Raw genomic sequence first — 7,803 nt, 5'->3', positions numbered from 1 at the left:
ATTGCCAGGGATGGAGAATCAATCCACCAGGACCTTGGGAAATTGTTCCAATGGGTAATTAGTCTCACCGTTAAAAATATACGCCTTATTTCCAGTCTGAATTTGTCTAGTTTCAAGTTCCAGCCGTTGGACCATGTTAGACCTTTCTCTGCTAGATTGAAGAGTCCATTTGTAATTATTTGTTCCCCATGTCGGTATTTATAGCCTTTTAATCAAACCACCCTTAACCTCTTTAAGCGACATTGACTGAGCTCCTAGAGTCTATCAGTGCAAGGCATGTTTTCTAATCCTTTAATCAGTCTTTTGGCTCTTCTCTGAACCCTCTGCAATTTAGCAACATCCTTTCTAAATGTTAGACACCAGAACTGGACACAGGCTTCTAACCTCTCTCCTCCAACTTGAGATTCCCCTGTTTATGCATTCAAGTACCGCAGGACATTTGGATTAAAAAATTAGAACTATACAATATCAATGGAGCACAGGTTAAATGGATTGAGTACAGGCTAATGGCCAGCTGACAGATCTCAAAAAGTAATTGTCAACGGGCTCCTCAAATGTGGGTGTTTCTAATGGGGCTCTGCAGGGATCAGTACTCGGTCTGATGCTCGTCACTATTTTTTTCAATGACTTGGAAGTAACTATAAAACTGCTGCTGATAAAAATTTGCTGATGACCCAAAGATTGGCGGAATGGTGAATAACGATGAGGACAGGGCAGTCACACAGAGAGTTTTGGAGAGTTTGTTTGGCAAATGGGGCCCTTCAAACAAAATGAATGTTCACACAGCCCAAAACAGAGTTATACATCTCGAAAAGGGAGGGCATATTCAGCTTTGGAATGGACTAGCTTTAGTTTTGTATCATCTGCCAGTCTGGCCACTTCCCTGTTTCCCCCCTTTTCTAGATCACATATGAATATGTTGAACAACTCTGGTCCCAGTACAGATCCTTGGGGAACCTTGCTATTTATCTCTCTTTATAAACTCAACATTTCTTCCTACCTTTTGTTTCCTATCTTTAAACCAGTTACTGCTCCATGAGAAGACATTCCCTCTTCTCCCATAACAACTTATTTTGCTTAAAAACATTCTGAAAGTTGAGGTCCACTAGATCCACTGGATCGCCCTTGTCCACATGCTTGTTCACCCCTGTGACGCCCCATATTCTTCATAGAAATATTGTTAGATGAATGTGGCATAACTAAGATATGTTTTATGCAATATGGGTCATGTGAGATATCATTGGAAAGGTTATGATTTACTGAATGTGATTATCCTTTTTGTGTGGATGTATCATTTCTGTATCTGAAGTCAGGAATATGAGCTATGTATCAATTACAAAAGTGCTTGCACCAGGGGAATGCCCACCAAACAGTAGGGAGTCAGCCTGGATGGGTCATTAGGAAGGACAATAGGACTTGGAAGATACGAATCTTCCTCCTTCCTGAGACGTTTCCTGGGATGCTTCTTTGACACTGCAGGGTCATGTGATCATGTCACCCAGTACTGAGCATCATTATGGACTGGTGGTATTTGTCCACTAGGAGGGAGTGGGGGGTCAAACTGGGAGACAAAGGATTCCTGTCCTATCCAAATCCTATTTAAGGCTTTTGGACTGGAGTTAATCTGGGTTCTTGTCTACCACCTCCCTGCTCAAAAAGGAAGACTGCTGAAAACACCTGGAGAAAGAAAGAAACTAAACTGTGGGGGAGGAGGGCAGGGGCTGAGCCCAGGTGAGAAAGATCTAGCCTGTGAAAGGAATAGCTGGATATTTAAGTTGCAAGCAGTGCAGTTTACCTTCAAGAAACTTTGCAACTGCACAAAACAACATTTAGGGTGAGAATGTACTTTCTATTAAGCAGTTAATTTCGCGTATTGAGTTGAGGTGGTGTGTTTTGTTTTATTTGCTCAGTAATCTGCTTTGATCTGTTTGCTATCCCTTCTAATCTCTTAACATTTACCTTTTGTAGTTAATAAACTTATTTTTGGTTTCTTCTAAAAACCAGTTTGTGCAATTCATAACTGGCGGGGTTGGGGGCAGCTATGCATATCTTCCTGCACATTGAGGGAGGGAGAGAATGTCATGCGCTTACGTTGTATAGATCTCTGTACAGTGCAAGAGAATATCATTTTGGGTTTACACTCCCGAGGGTGCGTGCACCTGAGTGCTGGGCAATCACCGAGCTGAGTCTTCCCAAAGAGAGCTGATTGCATACTCTGCGTGATCCTACAGCTGGGTGTGTCCCTGCCAGTGTGTGTGTGTAGCAGGGCAGGGTGAGGGAGACCAGGCTGGTGGAACAGTTGGGCTCAGTGGGACCCCAGTAGATCAGGTGGCATCCCGCAGTGGGGGGGTCCAACCCATCACACCCCCCTCAAAGAATTCCAGGAGATTAGTGAGGCAGGATTTCCCTTTTCAAAAGCCGTGTTGACTCTTCCCCAACAAATCGTGTTCATCGATGTATCTGATAATTCTGTTCTTTACTAGAGTTTCGACCAATTTGCCTTGTACTGAAACTAAGCTCACTGGCCTGTAATTGCCATGATCGTCTCTGGAACCTTTTTTAAAAATCGGCGTTACATTAGCTACCCTTCAGACATCTCATACAGAGGATGATTTAAGCAATAGCTTAAATACCACAGTTAGTAGTTCTGCAATTTCATATCCGAGTTCCTGCAGTACTCGAGGGTGAATAGGGAGTGCCTTCTCGAAACCATTCTTTGAGCCAAACTCAAGTGATAGGACCCCATACAGGATGAAATATTCTGGCCTGAGTGATTCAAAAGGTCAGACTAGATGATCGAATGGTCCCTTCTAGCCTTAAATGCTATGAATCTGTGAATGATTTTACACCTCTAGCATGTTCCCTCTTGAAATAGTCCCAGTCTTTTCAATCTCTCTCTGTATAGAGGAGTCTTTCCAGGCCTTTCATCATTTTGGACCCTCCCATTTCAATTCATGACAGGGTGCCCCACCCTTCCCCACTGCCCCCAGAAGAGGAGGTTAAAGTGCTTTGGAATGCAGGGAAAGTATCTTCCACACCCCAAAGGGATGGTCCCTGATGACAGCTGGGTCTGGGTCAGAAGCTCTTTAAAAGGAAGATTTTGAGCCAGGGGAGAAGTCCTTGCTCACAGAAAGAAGCGCACTCAGTCTGGGCCTGGGTTGAGAATACTTGTGCTACAGAAAGGACCCAGAGCTGAGCAGACTGATGCTCTCTCATCTGAGGGTGCTTGGTCCTCTTAGCACTGTCATAACAGTCCCCGGTCAACCAGGGACACTTTGTTGTGAGTTAATGCCTCAAGAGGGTGAAATAAGACCTGCAGTGGGTATGTAGCGAAGTGGTTGAAGCCTGAAGTTGGCAGACCTTCATCAGCCCCATGGGGGCTGGCAGGTGTGGTGCCAAGAGTGGGATCTACAAGGCACCATAACCCAATGACTGCTGCTGTGGTGGGCAGAGAACCAGACCCAGCAACAGCACTGCTATTCCTTTGACAAATGGCATCTCGGCAGCCTCGGGGGGCATGGATCAATGTTCACATTGCACTCCCTGACCCCAGCAGTACCCAGGCCGGGCCGGGGAAGCCAATGATCCAACCAACAGACCAAATTCATTGATGAATCCTGGTCACTTGCCACTTGAGGCATGTTGTGCATACGCTAAGAAGAAGAAGCAGCAGCCTCAAATGTGAGATAGCAGCTTTCTCCAGCCTCCGGGTCAGATGACACCCCTACCTGCAGGACTAGCCTAGGACTGGCCACCAGAACCAGCACCACTGACCCAAATGGTCCTGATAATGATCCTAAGGTCACCATGAAGAGCCCATGAGAGCTCAGCAGCTCCCAGGCAAGTGGGCTGAACTCATGCCAAACTGTTTTCTTTTGGTGTAAAACAGCTGCTGTTAAGGATGGTATAGGGGTTATATCAGCTATTGTTTGGGAGAATTTGCATAACCCATTCCTGGCTTCACCACTCAGGAGGAGCATGGCGATCGCAAATGCATGCAGATAAAACCCCTATATCATGCATTCCCTAAATATGGAAATAGGAAACACTGTTGTCCAGATGTCAGATTTCTCCCCCAAGATCTGAATTCGGGGGCTGGTATCTGTGGTTCGTTGCATACCCTGCAGTCCTTAAACCTGCAGAGTTTTAGAATCTCTGCAGGAGGGAGAACTTTGCAGGCTCTCTCCTTCAACGCTGATCAACTCTGCAGGCTCCTGGTACCAGCAATCCCTGTTTCTCCAACTCCTGGATTATTCCAAAAAGAAAAGGAGTACTTGTGGCACCTTAGAGACTAACAAATTTATTTGAGCATAAGCTTTCATGAGCTACAGCTCACGGCTGCTACTCTGAAACCTGGATTATTCCAGTGACCCCTGTCATGGGTTGTGCTGTGTGCCCTATATGGGCTGAATCATAGGAAAGCACAATGCCTACCCATGATGCCTCAGAGTGCAATACTCTCCCACAAGGAAAAACTTCCCTCTGGCCCCACATGGCAATCCCCTCTGGCTCCTTGTTATCCCAGTTTTATTGAGGAGTTCTCTCTAACCCTGCTGCTTTTTCTGTGTGTGGCAGGCTTCTCAGAGGAAGATGAGGCACAGACACAAAAAGAAGAAAAAGAAAGGTAAGCAGTCCCTGACCCCACAGCTGTGGTGGCAGACTCGGGCCCCATGCAAAGCAGAGAAATCGGGTCTATTCCCCCACTTGCCTCTCCTCTTCCTGCGAAGGCACAGACACGCCCAGAGTCGTGCAGAAGCACTGGCTGGGGCTCCGTTCACATGCTGACCCTGAAATCTGGGGCTCTGGGGTGCTAGGAAGCAAAGGGTGCCCAAGCAGCTCAATGTCTCCTTGATGTCTCACTTCTGGCAGCTTTTGGAAGTCGTTACAAAGAGTTGGAAGAGGCTTGTGCATCCGTAGAGACATGGTAAGCAATGCCCCCCTCCATAAATCTGCAGTGGGTCAGTCCCCTCCTTTAGCGTCATGCAATTCATCCCCACTCAGGGGTAGTAGCCCTAGTAATCCCTCCCCTGCCCCGACCTATATACCAGGCAAGCACCTATTCTCCTTTAGAATCATGAAATTCATTCTCACCCAGCAGAAGCTGCCATCTCTCATCCACCCCCATGCATCATACAGTGGGTCATTCCCTTCTTCAAGCATCATGTGGCTCATTTAATCTGGAGTGGGGGAGGGGCGGTAGATTGTGTCGACTGGACTGGACCATCCTCCCCTGCAAGAGCGGGAGAAAACGTTTTCTGGGAGCAGTCCCGTGCTCACCTGGGAGGTGAGGTGGAGAGTTCAGGGAGGAAGGCTGGCCTTTCTGGGAGGGTGAGTAGGGTGAAAGGGATCTGGCAGCACTTCTGTAATGGCCCCTCCACCACCCCCACCTCCAGTCTCCCAGCATGGGTTCCCAGTTGGACTTCAACCTTGGACCTTCAGCTCTGCAGCATAAAGCACCTCTTCGAGCGAAGGAGGTAGGTGCATTAGTTGGTAGCTGGAGTAGGCCATTCTCCTGTTTGTTGATTTGCTTGTGCGGAAGGGACATGACCCACACGCTGCCAGCAGGACACACTCCCACCTTCTCAGCACTGCACAGGGATCACCGAACAATCCAGCTAACCCAAAACCAGAACATCCAAGGCCTGGGTATTGCAGGGGAGGAGGTTGCCTCAGTGCAGAATGGGACAGGGAGCCTTTCAGTGCCGCACCCCTGGGTGAAAGAGGGCCTGAGGGCAGGGCCTGCCCTCAACTATCTGCTCTGTCTGTTCCGCAGCTGCCGCGTGCCCCTGGAGAGGCTCACCTTGGCTGACAGCCTCAGGCTGGTTGAGAGGAGGACACAGTACGTGGCCAGATACCTGGATGAAGTTCTGATACCGTAAGGCAACTGAATGGGGGGCACCAGACTGGGGTCTGCGTGGGAGGGGATAGTGAATGTAGAGAGGAGGGAGCAGAGAAAACCACACACTCCAGGATCCTAAAATAACAGGGAAAAAGCCTCTAAGAGGCTTTAGCTTCCAAGGTGAGACAGCAGAGAAAGTGAGGTGAGGGAGCAGGGAATTGATTGCAAGCAGGATCAGTTGGCCAGGCCTATAAATCCAGGACACTGGCAACAGACGGAGGCTGCCGCTGGGAAAGGGCAGTCCCTCCCTGGGAAGAAGGGGGAGTGTTTGGAGGTTGTACACCCAGCAGGGGAACGAGGAGTATCAGGAAGCAGTCCAGGGAAGAAGCGGAGACGGCTGGGAGAGGAAAGCCCAGAACTCCTGGCTGTAGTGTCCCTGGACTGGAACCGGGAGTAGAGGGCAGGCCCAGGTTCCCCTACCAGCTACTGAGGGCATGGCACAGACTGGAAGGACAATGAACGGGAAGCCTGCCTGGGTCACTGGAAGAATCATAGAGAATTGAAGGACTGTATCCCAAAGGGGAGAAACGCTGAGTGACAGGGCCAGCGGGCTGAGTCATGAAGACTGAGGTTCCTGAAACAAGAGAGGAGCTGCACTCCCAAGAGAGAGACGGAGTGATGGTGTGCGACATGGGAAGGGGTATTGACCTGAAGAGCCCATCCACGGAGTGACCAGGAGGAGGCACCAGAGAAGCAATGAGGGGTGCCCTCCATGCCAATGTGGTGGGAAATGCGGGTACTCGGTCACCTCTGTGGGAAAGGGATTGTGCAGAGGACTGTAGACCGAGTGAAGCGTTTTATGAGACAGTCACCCTGATGTCAGGGGACTGTGAGAGAGACTGTACCTAACGGTCAGCCCTAATGTAAGGGATCAGATCTAGATTATGCAGGATGAGTACCCCAAGGGGGCTAGAACGAGACTGTAAAGCAGCTGAACGCTGCCAAAAGGGTCCGTATTTTGGGAACGGACCCCAAGGGGAAAGAAAGACAGTCAAGAAAAAGGCAAAGGCCTGAAGAAAGAAAAGAAAAGGAGAAAGAGAGCCCCTAGTGAACCTGTAGATGTTGTGGTGAAAGCCAAAAGGCAGGTGAGACTGGGGGGAGCAGAGACACCCCCCAGGGGAGGAAGCTGAAGCAGGTAGGAATTAATGCCGAGGTGACCCACAAGACAGTGGGGACTGAGACCCTGAGAGCGAGGGTGCTGGAGGACTCGGTGGGGCAGATGAAGCAGCTGTAGGGCAGGCTAGTAGCTGCAGCGCAGACCCTGCAAGAGGTTGTGCAAGACCTGGAATCTCAGCAGCAGAAACGGAGCGACAGCACGGGGGAGAAAGGGAAACTACTCATGGTGGGTGACATAAAGAAAGAGAGGGAAAGTCTGTACACTTGGCTGCATGAGAGGCAGGGGAGGTGCTACCTTTCTCTCCTCCCCCTATGAGGAGCAGTCTTGAGCGGGAGGCTCTGTGATGAGCTGTCCACCCCACCAGGACTGGAAGGGGCTAAGCTGGCCAGGCAGACGTGTGAACTCTACAGGGTTCACCCGGAGGAAGAGTCAGGGAGCAGGGAATTGATTGCAAGCAGACTCAGCTGTGCAGGAATAGGCGGGGCCTCTAAAGCCAGAAAGCTGGCAAGAGATAGGGGCTACTGCTGGGAAAGGGCAGTCCCTCCCTGGGAAGAGGGGGAAGTACCAGCTTGGAGCTGGTACACCCAGTTTGGAGCTGGTACACCCAGAGCAAGGAGGGGAACCAGGAGTAGTAGGAAGCAGTCCAGGGAAGTAGCAGTGCAGGCTGGGAGAGGAAAGCCCAAAACTCCTGCGTTGAGGGTCCCTGGCCTGGAACCAGGTGTAAACTGCGGGCCAGGGTTTCCCGAACGGCCACCGAGGGCACGGCATAGGCGGGTGGGGCACTGAA

The sequence above is a fragment of the Natator depressus genome, chromosome 3 (assembly GCF_965152275.1).
Source record: "Natator depressus isolate rNatDep1 chromosome 3, rNatDep2.hap1, whole genome shotgun sequence".
Classification (NCBI taxonomy): Eukaryota; Metazoa; Chordata; order Testudines; family Cheloniidae; genus Natator; species Natator depressus.
Note: the sequence above shows the minus strand (reverse complement) of the source record.